The sequence below is a fragment of the Sinocyclocheilus anshuiensis genome, unplaced genomic scaffold, assembly GCF_001515605.1.
Source record: "Sinocyclocheilus anshuiensis isolate Anshui unplaced genomic scaffold, SAMN03320099.WGS_v1.1 scaffold1659, whole genome shotgun sequence".
NCBI lineage: Eukaryota > Metazoa > Chordata > Actinopteri > Cypriniformes > Cyprinidae > Sinocyclocheilus > Sinocyclocheilus anshuiensis.
In genome coordinates this window covers 292,467-308,368 of record NW_015551112.1, presented here as the reverse complement: position 1 = coordinate 308,368, position 15,902 = coordinate 292,467, and the positions used below count along the sequence as shown (strand labels likewise).

General features: G+C 36.3%; 1 long non-coding RNA gene across 1 annotated transcript; it reads left to right on the top strand.

Annotated features, from left to right (window-relative positions):
* Positions 1-3,380: 3,380 nt before the first annotated feature.
* Positions 3,381-14,379, top strand: LOC107662978 (uncharacterized). The gene is made up of 4 exons (XR_001631264.1): positions 3,381-3,451; positions 4,809-4,939; positions 5,044-5,299; positions 14,340-14,379. It is a non-coding gene; the product is annotated as an uncharacterized LOC107662978 (long non-coding RNA).
* The last annotated feature ends 1,523 nt before the right edge of the window (positions 14,380-15,902 follow it).

Genomic DNA, 15,902 nt, shown 5'->3' with positions numbered 1-15,902 from the left:
AATGACCCATTCATAAAGACAGTCACTTGCTTCGTTCCTGAATGAATCAGCCGTTTGAACGAATCATTTGAAAAATTTTTATTGTGAAATGTACATACATGGGGGGAAAAAAAGAGTGGCGCTTTCTCATTTAAAACACCATGGCATGATGGTTGATTTAGTGTTGTGGTTGCGAGGGTGTGCAGAGTGTTTTGTGTGTGTGTGTGTGTGTGTGTGTGTGTGTGTGTGTGTGTGTGTGTGTATATATATATATATATATATATATATATATATATAGCCAAGGGATCATTTCTCATTTTCATTTAGTTTAACTTGCTGGATACAATACAATAACTAGATTCAACAATATACTACAACAATATAGGCTACAACAATAACTAAAACTAAAACTGAAATAAAAAATAATAAAAAAAAAAAACTATATAGACATATTTTTTAAAAAATGACAAAGCACGCAGTAAAATAGTAAAACTTTAACTGAAATTAAAATCAAAACAGAAAATATAAAAATAAAACCAAATTCAAAATATTAAAGCTGCAGTCCGTAAGTTATGCTTCTTTGTCACCATCTCTGCTTGAAATCTGCAATTGCAGTTATTTGCGGAATAATAATAGAAATCTAATCCATAAAGAGAACTAATCCATACATATGTGGTTTAGTCCAAATTTTCTGTTTTTCTGTTTATGTTCCCTGATCAATGTTTAAATGTGAAAAATAAAAAATTCAATCTGTTGATTGTATAAAGCCATCAAGTCTCTTCAGAAAATTTGGACTAAACCGCTCAATACATTTGAATTAGTTTTATGATCTCTTTATGAACTTCTTGAAGTATCAAAGTGGTAGTTGTGTAGACTGTCGATGGAAGGACAGAAATCTCTCAGGTTTCATTTAAAATATCTTCTCTTGTGTTTAGAAAATGAATAAAAGTCTTGCAGGTTTGGAATGACAGAGAGTGAGAAATTATGACAATATTTAATTTTTGGGTCAACTAACCATTTATCTTTTTGCAGTTTGATATCTTAAATTAATAATTAGTAAATTCCAGGTGTGAACATAAGCAGATATTGTGTGGCTGCCCAGTTAAACTTTAATTTTTCATATTCATTTGTGTGTTTTAAATTTGTACTGCACATAGAATAACATATAAATGACACAGACTCACAATTCTGGCTTCTTCTTCAGCATTCTGCTTCCATCACTCACACTGTGTCATCAGACTCCCAGTTTGCAATCTTATGAGAGGAGCTTCCTTCACTTGACACGGCAGAAGTCTGGGCCAATTCTATTGAAAAAGGATTAAAAAAAACAAATTTTCTGAAGAGACTTGATTGGACCGTCATTCAAGGGACAGAAATCTTATATTCTATTAAAATATCTTCAATTGTGTTTCAAAGATAATGAAAGTCTTGGCTGCGCAAACGATGGAATTTTCATTTTTGAACTAACCCTGTAAAAAAAGAATGTGGCCATATGCGTCTGGTGTCTGTTCACTTGTGCATCACCCAAGATGCATGATAATGCCAGGTGTGAACAGAGCCACTGTGTGACTACACAATCAACTTAGCAGAATGGTTCCTGAGAGAGATATTGTTGTGATTCATTTTTTTTTTCTTCCAAGAAGCCAAGTTCCTTACTTCTCCCAAGACTTTTAAGGACATGACTGACCTCGGAATCAGCTGTAAAGGAGGATGAAACAGATGTTTAAGGTTAGACTCTATTTCAGAATAAGATTATCTATATTCATGCATTATCTATATTCTGTATTAATGCATTTTTTGCCGAAGTTGTCATATCTGTTATTTAGAATGGGACAGCGATATTGCATCAATTTGTCTCCTACTACATTTGATTACACCATCACCACAAGGCTGCAAGGGACCTGGAAACATGTCCTCCTATCAAGCTGAAAAACATCTTCAAAAAGGTACATTTGGACATTTCTGTCACTACCTATTGTCTGCCTCAAAATATTGCCAGATGGGTTGTACTGTATATGAAAGACTAATGTAAATAAAATCAGTTGGAGAGCTGACCTTGAGTGTTATTTTTGTCTTTGATCTGCAGGCACTAACAAAAAGAATACCTTGAAGAGATGACCTCGGAATCAGCTGTAAAGGAGGATGAAACCGATGTTTAAGGTTAGACTATATTTCAGAATAAGATTATCTATATTAATGCTTTATCTATATTCTGTGTTCATGCATTTTTTTGCTAAAGTTGTCATATCTGTTATTTAGAATGGGACAGCGATATTGCATCAATTGGTCTCCTACTTCATTTGATTCCACCATCACCACAAGGCTGCAAGGGACCTGGAAAAATGTCGTCCTATCAAGCTGAAAAACATCTTCAAAAAGGTACATTTGGACATTTCTGTCACTACCTATTGTCTGCCTCAAAATATTGCCAGATGTGTTGTATATGAAAGACTAACATAAGATCAGTTGGAGAGCTGACCTTGAGTGTTATTTTTGTCTTTGATCTGCAGGCACTAACAAAAAGAATACCTTGAAGAGACATACCTGCTCGCTGATGGGACAAAGAGGAACATCATTCATGGATGCTACACAACTGTCGACAAGTATCTTGCTGCAATCTTGTTCAAATCTACCTGTCATATTTGTTCATGTCTAGGTAAATTTGATGATTTTGTGTTTTATTAACTATTTTATGTTTCTGTGCAACACTTAATGAATGTGACTGACTAATTAACCTCTACACATCTGGTATATGCTACAGGGTGACGCGGAGAAGACGAATTGTTGAGTAAAGTCTTTTTTTTTCTTTTTTCTTTCTTTTTTTTTTGCGCACAAAAAGTATTCTCGAAGCTTCGTAAAATTACTGTTGAACCCCTGATGTCACATGGATTATTTTACAGATCTCCTTGCTACGTTTCTGGACTTGGGAACATTTCTGTTGTATTGCTGTCTATGCAGGGTCAGACAGCTCTCAGATTCCATCAAAAATATCTTAATATGTGTTCCGAAGATGAACGAAGGTCTTACGCGTTTGAAACGACATGAGGGTGAGTAATTAATGACAGAATTTTCATTTTTGGGTGAACTAACCCTTTAAACACAATACAACTTCGTGTCTTTTTTTCTACTGTTTTTTTTTCTATTCCCTCTCTCACACTCTGTTTTCTTTCTTTATTTGTTCGTGTGCCACATTCTAGTCTGAATGTAGCGAATCAGAGCAATGTTTTCTTTTTATTGTATCTCAAAATTGCTTTTCTTCGCATCTTTAGAAAAGTGCTTGGGGAAAAAAGTGGCCAATAATTACAACACTGTCCAGGGTCAGAGTCTGGGGTCTCTGTGATTCGAAAGAGGGTGAAAATGGATGACCGATTTCTCTCTTTCAGGAATGGTCTGTACTGAACGGCTGTGGCATCTTTTTTCTATGATGGAACATCTAAAGTAGGTCAGCTGAACACTTCTGAAGGAAAATCAGGTAGGCTATATAAACCTGCATATATCAAATCAATCAAAATATTCGATCAAACTTTACTGCTTTTTGAGGCATATTGCAGACAAATATATTATATTTGCATTAATATAAGCATTCATTTTGCACTCAGCTCACAAGTAACTTTATTGACCCACCAAAGCCAATCTTTAACTTTTTTTTTATTTTATTTTATTTTAGTTATTATTATATTTGTTACTCTTCCTGGTACTAATCCAGCAATATTTATTTATTTATCATATATATATATATATATATATATATATATATATACACTGGCGCTCCATAGAGAAGGATTTCAGACACATATAAAGACATCCGCTCTGACCCAGGACGGGTTTGTGCGATAAGCATTTATAGTACGTTTTTTCAGACACATCTCTTCCTCTACAGGTTCCTTTTTACACGAGTGTGTCATTTAGTCTATTTGTGTGTGTGTGTGTGTGTGTGGGGTGGGGGGAGGGGGGGTTGTTTGGGTTTTTTTTTTGCATCTAATCTGCTGGTATCTACTTATTGGGATTTTTTGATGAACTTGCACACTAATTTTAAGATGCTTATAGCGTTTTGAAAAACATATTTTATCATGACTTCTCAAAGCGCTCTCACATTACATTCACACATTGTGCTAATGAATCTGTGAATATTTGCTGCTGTTCATCATGTTTACTCATCACCAAAAACAGAAATTACCAGTTTATGAAAATGCGCATCATTTTTTGACTGCCCATTGATTTACCTGTTGAACAGGTTTCACTTTGTTTTCCCAATAAGAATGCTGTCTGCCTGTCTGTCTGTCTATCTATCTATATATTATCATCTATTCTGTCTATCAATCTATCTGTCTGTATGTCTGTCTGTCTTTCATTCTGTCTATCTTTCTATCTATCCATCTATCATTCTGTCTGTTCTATTGTTCTATCTTTCTATCTGTTGTTCCATATATTGTTGTGTATATTGTATCTGTCTGTCTATCACTTCTGTCTATCTATCTATTGTTCTGTCTTTATCTACAGGTGCATCTCAATAAAGTAGAATGTCATGGAAAAGATGAGATTGGTGGGTTTTTGTTAAATGTGAGCCAAAATCATCACAATTAAAAGAACCAAAGACTTAAGCTACTTCAGTCTGTGTGCATTGAATTTATTTAATACACGAGTTTCACAATTTGAGTTGAATTACTGAAATAAATGAACTTTTCCACGACATTCTAATTTATTGAGATGCACCTGTATATCTGTCTGTCTTTCTGTTCATCCATTCTGTTCACCCTCATATGGTCATTTGTGGTTTAATTTCCTGCTAATATGCTATAAATGTTTTCTCTCTCTCCCTCTCTCTCCAGTGTGAAGCACAGCGTGCTCGCTATCAGAAACTGTTGGGCGATTTCCATATATGCTGTGTGCTGGCGTGGCCCTGCTGCATGCGCCGCTCGCTGTGAATACTGATTTGGAATCCTACATCAGCTGAAGTGCGGTATGAATATGCTAAGCTAGCACTAATACCTCAGAGAGCTGTTACATAAGCCCTGACCACCGGGACGCATTAGATCTCTCTGTTTCTCCCTCTCTCTTTTATAGAATTCACCGATTCTCTGGAATCTGATAGTGGGAGGAGAATTAAATGAAACTGTGTAACCTCTAAACGACCCCTGAGGTTTGAGAAGTCTCAAGGCGAGAGCGAATGAGAAAGAGGAAACATTGAAAGTGGGAGTGTCTTGTTTAACTGAAAGTGAGAATGATGGTATTAAAAGGAAGTAGAACAATTGTAGCCATGGAGACCAGCTCGAAGGATGGGGTGCTATTGTTTGAAAGAAGGACATGGAGGGAACAAAAGGTGAGAGAGAGAGCAGCAAAAAATATAGAAAATAGTATCAGAGTGACAGAAACTAGTTGTGTTTAATTGAGATAAACGATAGAATAGAGATGTGGGGTGTTTCTCTTTCTTTTTTCTTTCTCTCTCTCTCTCTCTCTCTTTCTTTCTGTCTATTTTATTAGTAATTTAGAGAGTCTCTAAGCAGGCATGGTGATGGATTAATAACACTTTTTTTTTGTGTTCCCCTGAGAAACTTTGCATTCACTCACAAGAAGAATAGTTTTTCCTCCCACCTCACATTGTTTCCATCACTAGTTTAGCAAACAAACACAAAAAAATTGTGGGGGAAAAGAAACACAAAAGCATTGAAATAATTGTTTTTTTTTCTTATCTCATATCCTTTTTCCTTAATTTCAATCCCACACTATTTGTGCTGAAATAGAAAAAAAAAACATTTTCACTCACAAATTGCTAGTAAATTTCACAAATAATTACAAAGAAATGGCAGATAACACATTGAATTAAACATGAAATTTTGAAGAAGAGAGACTGAAGTAGTATTTTCTTCAATTTCAATTTATGTATATACAACTTCAATTTTTTTTTTACAGTTTACAGACATAAAATATAACTAAAATAATTGAGGATCATGAAATCATGTGCTATTACTTTTGTTATTGACCAAACTTACAGTTTTTAATCTAGCACACTCTTAAAAATAAAGGTTATTTATTGGCATCTTTGGTTCCTTGAAAAATCTTTAACATCCATGGAATCTTTCCATTTCACAAAAGGTTCTTTAGTGGAAAAAGGTTCTTTAGATTATTAAAACTAAGAAAAAAATGGACATGTTCATTGAAAGTTTCTTTAGGAAACCCAAAAGGGTTCTTCTATGGCATCACTGCCAAACACCCCCTTTTGGTTTTTTTTTTAAGAGTGTAGGTCATAAAACGGGTTGGAAAATCCCACAGGCATCAGATCTGAGACATAACTTAGGATAGACATCATAGAGACTTGGAGATGGACACTTTTGACCACCTAACAAGCTCTAACAACAATTTAGAGCACCTTAGTTTAAAAAAAAAGAAACAAATTCAATTTCAGCTGTAAAGCAGCTCTACAGAAGATTCTGCTCAGTGGTGTTTCAGTTCTGTTCAATAACTGTGTCAGTGTTGCTATGTTCATCAATGTAATCTGATTACGTAACTCGCATTACTTGTAATGAGTTACCCCCAACACTGGTCATAACAAAACATGCAAGTTAAAATACAGCTGTGACTTGCTCTCAGTGAGGTTTAGGTGTTAGTCAACTCTGTTATCTGTATCTCTGAGCTCTTTAGAAAATGGAAGAATACGAGAGCTGTGTGTATGCGTGCTTTAGCGTGTACACTAACAAGGAGGCGAGTGGGTGTTGCTGCTAATCAGCCTGTCCCTGCCGCTATATGGGTCAGCTTCACATGGCACGGCATGCTGGCTGACTCAACGCTGGTAAACAGGCTTGCTTGCTCACCCGTTTCCACAGCAACTATGTCCCTGCCCTTTCTACATGTTCTCAATGGCTCCGCAAGCATCTGCTTCCTCTCACCGCCAGAACATTTGCAGGGAAATTTGCCTCACAAATCAGAGAGATATCACTAGTGTCCGCTTTTGTTTGCCAACTTGTTGGCGACATGCAATACGTGTGGTGATGTTTTTTTTCCAAATGGGTCAAAACTCTAACATTCTGCTTGTTTTTCTCTTCATATGGGTGTGACTGTAATTGCTGACGTTCAAATTCCTGTCATTTAGTATTTTTTAAGCATGCATATTGTTCTCTGTGAAGGTAGAAGAAATGCAGATGTTGTTGTCAAATGCTTATTTGACCAAATCCACACGTGCCAGTCATACTATAGATATTCTATAACAATGCAATCTCGTTTGGAAGTTTCCCTTGTATTACATCAAGTTCTGTTGAAGAATGCAATAGCCAAGTGAAGATAGAAATGTGATTTGTCCCTCCTCATTTCACTTTAAAACTGCAGGTGTTGATGTTTTCTCACTGTTTGTTTCTTGAGGTAAAGGACAGATCGTTCTTTGATGGTCAAACTAGCTTTTGTGAAATGGGTTTGGCTGTAGTTGGCAGGTTGGTTCATGCCCGCAGATAACAATTGCATCATGTTCCTGATATTTAACAAGTGTGAAGTCTGAATCAATATGTGGAGTTATGTTTAAAAAGCTTTTCCACAAAGGTGTGTCGAAGCTACGTTACTATGACTTTGTGTATGGACTAGTGTTGCTGTTGTTGGCTAAAACTAAAACGATTAAAAATAGTTTTCCTCTATTGAAATAAAGCTGAAATAAAATACAAAAAAAGGTTTTAGGTTGAAATTAGGTTTACAAAGTTGTATAGAGTTGAAAAATATAAAAAGAACTAAGAAAAAGTACATTAAAATGACTAAAACGCTAAAATTAAAATGAAAACTAAATAAGCTAAGGTAAACTAAAAAAAACTAAATTAAACTAAAAACGAAATAAATAAATATTAAATATTTTAAATATTATTATTAATTTTAAATATTATAATAGTATATAAATAATACTAAAATATCACCGGTATGGATAGAAATTGCCATTTTTGCAGATTTCTTATGCCATTTTTCCTTTCTGATTTATAATAATAATAATAATGATCATCATTTTGGTGGTTGCTAGGGCATTTGGGTGGTTTCCAGGGTGTTGCAATGCAGTTGCTAAGGTATTTTGAATGGTTTTTCTGTTGGCAATGGTATTTCTATGCAATCGATAGAATATTTGATTTACTATGGCATTTTGGGTGGTTTTAACATGGCTCAGGTGCAATCAGATTGAGCCTGTTTTTTTTTTCTTTTTTTTTTTAATTACCCACCCGGCAATTATTGTAAGTCTGATCACTTAAAAAAGTAACTGGGATTGAGAAACCATGAGAACCAGACTTAAACTAACTTGAATTCACATGCGCATAGCTCAAAGTATCAGAGTAAGGATTCTACCACTAAGCCACATCTTGAAATGCATACAAAGCTACTAAGTGTATATAATTGTGATTCCTGGCCAAGTATGATGAAAGATACTAGGAAATATCTTTAACATCTACAGAATACCTTTAAATAAGGAATAGATTCTGACAAAGATATCTAAAATTGTGCATTGCATGTGGCCCAAGAGACAAAGTGGATGAGTGCTGAGGGAGAATGAGGAAGAGAGGAATAAAGAAAAGGACAGAGAAGAACAGGACAAGAGAGAATGAAAGGTGAGAAGAATGAGGAGGGAGGAGAGAACACAAGGTGAGGGAGTATGTTTTCACTGACACGGTGACCTGGTAGCGTGTTGCCTGGAGTCCAATCAGATAAACAGCCTCAAACCAGCAGAGATTAGAGAGTTTTTGAAATCGAAGAAAAGCAAGGGATTAGAGGGAGGGATAGAGGGGGGCAGGAGGGGAGCGGGATTATGGCGCCATGCGAAGACAGGATCAAACATAATCCCTGTGAACACTCAAACCTCCATCTTGGTTACTGGGAGAGCGAGAGTGAGGATTTACCCATCAGTCACCTCATCAGTACATCGTTCCCCAGTACAATGAGTTTATGATCAGTCTGTTCACTCTATTCATCAACGGCTCTGTTGCAATGTGTGTGGGGTTTTTTTCTAACGCATTAGTATTATTTGTCAAACATTCTCAGAAAAAAATAAAAGGTACAAGAGTTGTCACTGTAGCGGTACCTTAAAAATGTACACTTTGTATCTAATTTACCCCTAAAGTGTTCATATTGGTACTTTAAAGGTACATATTATTACCTAAAGTGTACATATTTGTTCATAAATGGTACATATTAGTATACGTTCTTAAAAGGTACCACCCCAGTGTTGTACCTTTTTTTCTGAGAGTGTACGATTACATTATTATACTAGATTTTTCTTTAGAAAATGTGAGTAGTTAAGCATGTAAAACTTGACTTGATTGACTTGATACCAGCATGGTGCCAAATGGTTGCTAAGGTGTCCTGGGTGGTTTCTAGGTTGTGGCTATGATGTTCTGGATCGTTGCTATATTCCCAGAAATAAAGGTACAAAAGCTGTCACTGGGGCAGAACCTTTTTAAAAGGTGCTAATACTGTATGTAGGCTACCATTTAGGTGCTAATATGTACACTTTAGATACTACTTTGTATGTTTAAGGTACTAATGTTTTATGTTTAAGGTACCCTTTTGGGGAAAATAATGTGTACCTTTTGAAGGCTTTTGTACCTTTTTTTCTCTCTGAGAGTGTATGTGATTGGTTACGGGCTCAAGTCAAACCATTCCACCTCCACATATCTATGATATTTCGGTTCCTAAATGTGGGGTTCCTCACGTAAGCTATGATTTGAGGTTTCATTCATGTTCAAATCACAAATGGTGCTGGACGAGTTTAATATTTTTGATAGTCTTTACCTTTTTTTCTGAGAGTGTGTGTGGGGTTCCTCACGTAAGCTATGATTTGAGGTTTCATTCATGTCCAAATCACAAATGGTGCTGGACGAGTTTAATATTTTTGATAGTCTTTACCTTTTTTTCTGAGAGTGTGCAATTACATTATTATACTAGATTTTTCTTTAGAAAATGGAAAACAAAGTAACTGGCATTACTTTTTTGAAAAAGTAACTCAGATATTTTCTTGTAAATTAAAACAGTAATGCGTTACTTTACTAGTTACTTGAAAAAAGTAATCTGATTACGTAACTCGCATTACTTGTAATGAGTTACCCCCAACACTGGTCATAACAAAACATGCAAGTTAAAATACAGCTGTGACTTGCTCTCAGTGAGGTTTAGGTGTTAGTCAACTCTGTTATCTGTATCTCTGAGCTCTTTAGAAAATGGAAGAATACGAGAGCTGTGTGTATGCGTGCTTTAGCGTGTACACTAACAAGGAGGCGAGTGGGTGTTGCTGCTAATCAGCCTGTCCCTGCCGCTATATGGGTCAGCTTCACATGGCACGGCATGCTGGCTGACTCAACGCTGGTAAACAGGCTTGCTTGCTCACCCGTTTCCACAGCAACTATGTCCCTGCCCTTTCTACATGTTCTCAATGGCTCCGCAAGCATCTGCTTCCTCTCACCGCCAGAACATTTGCAGGGAAATTTGCCTCACAAATCAGAGAGATATCACTAGTGTCCGCTTTTGTTTGCCAACTTGTTGGCGACATGCAATACGTGTGGTGATGTTTTTTTTCCAAATGGGTCAAAACTCTAACATTCTGCTTGTTTTTCTCTTCATATGGGTGTGACTGTAATTGCTGACGTTCAAATTCCTGTCATTTAGTATTTTTTAAGCATGCATATTGTTCTCTGTGAAGGTAGAAGAAATGCAGATGTTGTTGTCAAATGCTTATTTGACCAAATCCACACGTGCCAGTCATACTATAGATATTCTATAACAATGCAATCTCGTTTGGAAGTTTCCCTTGTATTACATCAAGTTCTGTTGAAGAATGCAATAGCCAAGTGAAGATAGAAATGTGATTTGTCCCTCCTCATTTCACTTTAAAACTGCAGGTGTTGATGTTTTCTCACTGTTTGTTTCTTGAGGTAAAGGACAGATCGTTCTTTGATGGTCAAACTAGCTTTTGTGAAATGGGTTTGGCTGTAGTTGGCAGGTTGGTTCATGCCCGCAGATAACAATTGCATCATGTTCCTGATATTTAACAAGTGTGAAGTCTGAATCAATATGTGGAGTTATGTTTAAAAAGCTTTTCCACAAAGGTGTGTCGAAGCTACGTTACTATGACTTTGTGTATGGACTAGTGTTGCTGTTGTTGGCTAAAACTAAAACGATTAAAAATAGTTTTCCTCTATTGAAATAAAGCTGAAATAAAATACAAAAAAAGGTTTTAGGTTGAAATTAGGTTTACAAAGTTGTATAGAGTTGAAAAATATAAAAAGAACTAAGAAAAAGTACATTAAAATGACTAAAACGCTAAAATTAAAATGAAAACTAAATAAGCTAAGGTAAACTAAAAAAAACTAAATTAAACTAAAAACGAAATAAATAAATATTAAATATTTTAAATATTATTATTAATTTTAAATATTATAATAGTATATAAATAATACTAAAATATCACCGGTATGGATAGAAATTGCCATTTTTGCAGATTTCTTATGCCATTTTTCCTTTCTGATTTATAATAATAATAATAATAATCATCATTTTGGTGGTTGCTAGGGCATTTGGGTGGTTTCCAGGGTGTTGCAATGCAGTTGCTAAGGTATTTTGAATGGTTTTTCTGTTGGCAATGGTATTTCTATGCAATCGATAGAATATTTGATTTACTATGGCATTTTGGGTGGTTTTAACATGGCTCAGGTGCAATCAGATTGAGCCTGTTTTTTTTTTCTTTTTTTTTTTAATTACCCACCCGGCAATTATTGTAAGTCTGATCACTTAAAAAAGTAACTGGGATTGAGAAACCATGAGAACCAGACTTAAACTAACTTGAATTCACATGCGCATAGCTCAAAGTATCAGAGTAAGGATTCTACCACTAAGCCACATCTTGAAATGCATACAAAGCTACTAAGTGTATATAATTGTGATTCCTGGCCAAGTATGATGAAAGATACTAGGAAATATCTTTAACATCTACAGAATACCTTTAAATAAGGAATAGATTCTGACAAAGATATCTAAAATTGTGCATTGCATGTGGCCCAAGAGACAAAGTGGATGAGTGCTGAGGGAGAATGAGGAAGAGAGGAATAAAGAAAAGGACAGAGAAGAACAGGACAAGAGAGAATGAAAGGTGAGAAGAATGAGGAGGGAGGAGAGAACACAAGGTGAGGGAGTATGTTTTCACTGACACGTTGACCTGGTAGCGTGTTGCCTGGAGTCCAATCAGATAAACAGCCTCAAACCAGCAGAGATTAGAGAGTTTTTGAAATCGAAGAAAAGCAAGGGATTAGAGGGAGGGATAGAGGGGGGCAGGAGGGGAGCGGGATTATGGCGCCATGCGAAGACAGGATCAAACATAATCCCTGTGAACACTCAAACCTCCATCTTGGTTACTGGGAGAGCGAGAGTGAGGATTTACCCATCAGTCACCTCATCAGTACATCGTTCCCCAGTACAATGAGTTTATGATCAGTCTGTACACTCTATTCATCAACGGGTCTGTTGCAATGTGTGTGGGTTTTTTTTCTAACGCATTAGTATTATTTGTCAAACATTCTCAGAAAAAAATAAAAGGTACAAGAGTTGTCACTGTAGCGGTACCTTAAAAATGTACACTTTGTATCTAATTTACCCCTAAAGTGTTCATATTGGTACTTTAAAGGTACATATTATTACCTAAAGTGTACATATTTGTTCATAAATGGTACATATTAGTATACTTTCTTAAAAGGTACCACCCCAGTGTTGTACCTTTTTTTCTGAGAGTGTACGATTACATTATTATACTAGATTTTTCTTTAGAAAATGTGAGTAGTTAAGCATGTAAAACTTGACTTGATTGACTTGATACCAGCATGGTGCCAAATGGTTGCTAAGGTGTCCTGGGTGGTTTCTAGGTTGTGGCTATGATGTTCTGGATCGTTGCTATATTCCCAGAAATAAAGGTACAAAAGCTGTCACTGGGGCAGAACCTTTTTAAAAGGTGCTAATACTGTATGTAGGCTACCATTTAGGTGCTAATATGTACACTTTAGATACTACTTTGTATGTTTAAGGTACTAATGTTTTATGTTTAAGGTACCCTTTTGGGGAAAATAATGTGTACCTTTTGAAGGCTTTTGTACCTTTTTTTCTCTCTGAGAGTGTATGTGATTGGTTACGGGCTCAAGTCAAACCATTCCACCTCCACATATCTATGATATTTCGGTTCCTAAATGTGGGGTTCCTCACGTAAGCTATGATTTGAGGTTTCATTCATGTCCAAATCACAAATGGTGCTGGACGAGTTTAATATTTTTGATAGTCTTTACCTTTTTTTCTGAGAGTGTGCAATTACATTATTATACTAGATTTTTCTTTAGAAAATGTGAGTAGTTAAGCACGTAAAACTTATACTGTTTTAACACTGTGTTTAATGCTTTTGATACTAGAACAGACAAATCATTCGCTTCATGGTCTGCTTCTACCAACTAAAAGTGAAAAAGCCGGTCAGTGCCTTCAGAAAGAAAACAGCATGATCGAGACACGGACAAATTGTTTTAGAAAAGCTACCATTTCCATAGGAATAAAACTTGTTAATATTAACAGATTTTTGGGTAGATGATAGATGTTGTGGTTTGTAGACTGTGTTTTAAGGGCTTTTTTTAAAAATGATTTTTAAAAATATTTTATATTTAAACCTAAAGCTTACTGTATCATATTTGATATGCAAATTTCTAAGATATCTGAATTATCAACATGATCAAAACTTTGCTGAAAGTTGTGCATGATCTTCCACATTATATCTGTCATCTGATTGATAGTTCATTCTTTTTTAGCAAATGAAATGCCTTTTAATAGGCTATAATTGTAAAAACGTCCACTTTTAGCTTGTGGTTCATCTGTCTTACTGCTGTGAAATCTATACTGATTTTTATAATGTAAACATAAGAATAACTTTTATATTGTTTGTAATATTTCAAGATATAGAACACTTACTTGATTCAAGAAACTTAAATTATGTTAAAATGTGAGTATCAAACATGAACCATCAGGCTTTTGAGGAGTGTTTATTTGTTCATCTGTCAGCCATTGTGTTGCATTGCATTATGTTTTGCCCCCATAGTAAAAACTACAGAGCTTTGATCATAAAACTAAGCATTTAAATGTAATCTTACTAAGACATATTATTAGGAAATATAGAGCGACAACTTGCATTTATATGCATTTCATGTAAATACTCTGCTATTCTGTTATAAAGATTTACGTTACAAGCTAACTTCATCTTACTTTTTGGTCATACAAATACAGTAAGAGCCATAAAAGCCAATATTATTATTATTATAATTATTAGCAAATTATTATTATGATTATTTTCTATACCCACTGTATATTCTGTCTCACTGTTTCTACAGATCAAACCCGTTGTAGCGATTGGATTGACTCAATGGATTGACCCTACCCCCATCCTTTGCTAACTGCGTTTGCATAGTTTAGGGTCAGAATGTCAAGGCTGTTGCTATTAGTTACCGAACACGCATGAGGGAACACTTGTAGAAAATCGAAAGAACTTAACAAGGCAAAAGATGTTCCAATAAACATCTTTTATATCGACGTTATCATCCATAACGTGTTTCATCAGGAATAAAACTCTTTGGCTGTTATGTTATGGGTGGAATTCTGCAAGCGTGATGTTTATTGCATGAGAGAGACAGATATGAGCGGATGAGAGGAGAGATGAAAGATAGATAGTAGCAGGGGGCGCAGCAGGCCAGTCTGCTGAACGAATAGAAATAAACAGGACAGGGAGCCGCATTGAATGCTGTGTGCTCTCTGGTTGTTCCACTAACCTACTTACTGTAATCTTCTCTCTGTGTTTCATAAGAGCCCTGCCAAAGAATTGCATCACCAAGCTTTTCCACACACAGTCACTCTCTTCTCATCATTGCCATTTAGGATTTTGAAAGGTGCACAGATCAAATGCACATGGAGGCGCATGTGGATTTGTGTTTTTCTCTCACATATTGGCTCATTATTTGGTGCCCAGGTGCTTGGATTGTGTTGATAGAACATGGAACACGTGTTTTTGGTTGTCTGAAATGTTAAAATATAATTACTATATCTCCTTTGCAACTATAAGAGTTTGACAATATTTCATTTGAGAAGCTCTAGTCTGACTAAAGGGTTAATGGCCCCCTCAAAAATAAATGAATAATGAATAATTAGTCTGTTCAAGCCTCCAGCAGGCCTCCAAGGATTACATAACCATCTGCCATAACTATTATATGACCAGCTCTCATTTATGCCTTTTGGCTGAGGGATTTCTTCTGCCTGGTTTGATTAATAAAAGGGCCATTTTGCAGAGCAATCCTGTCTTTTTTCCTTTTTCCTTTCTCTTTGGAGTGTTACAAGCTCTTGGTGCATAAAGAAGATCTGTAAAGTTGCAAAGACTAAAGTCTCAAATCCAAAGAGATATTCTTTATAAAAGTTAAGAGTCAGCCACGCCTACCTAAGGCGGCTCGTTCTAACACGCCCCCACATGTCTACGTCACTATGTGGGAAGATTTGCATAACGCCACCCAAATGTTCAAGCAAAGAAAGAAGGCGTAACTTTTATTCTCGCTGTAGTATTGTTGTTGCCGCCGCCATGTCGTGAAGGCGCCGTGTGTTTCGTTGTGAAAGCGAAACTACTTTGTTTGGCCTTCCAAAAGAGGACAATATCTGCTTCATCATGCCTAGAGCTGATCTGTGCTGGTTGCTGAGGAAATACATCAACTTTGCGCTGTGGATCACCGGATCGGCTTTCACCGTGGACGAAGCGGAGTCCAGCCCGGGGTCGTCACATGTGGTTGCCGCAAGCCCTCCGGACGCTCCTTCGTCGAATCCGCCGGCCGCGCCGTTCTCAAGCCCGCCGGCCTCTGCTCACTCTAGCCCTCTGGCGGTTCCTCACTCTAGCCCCCGGCCTCTGCTCACTCTAG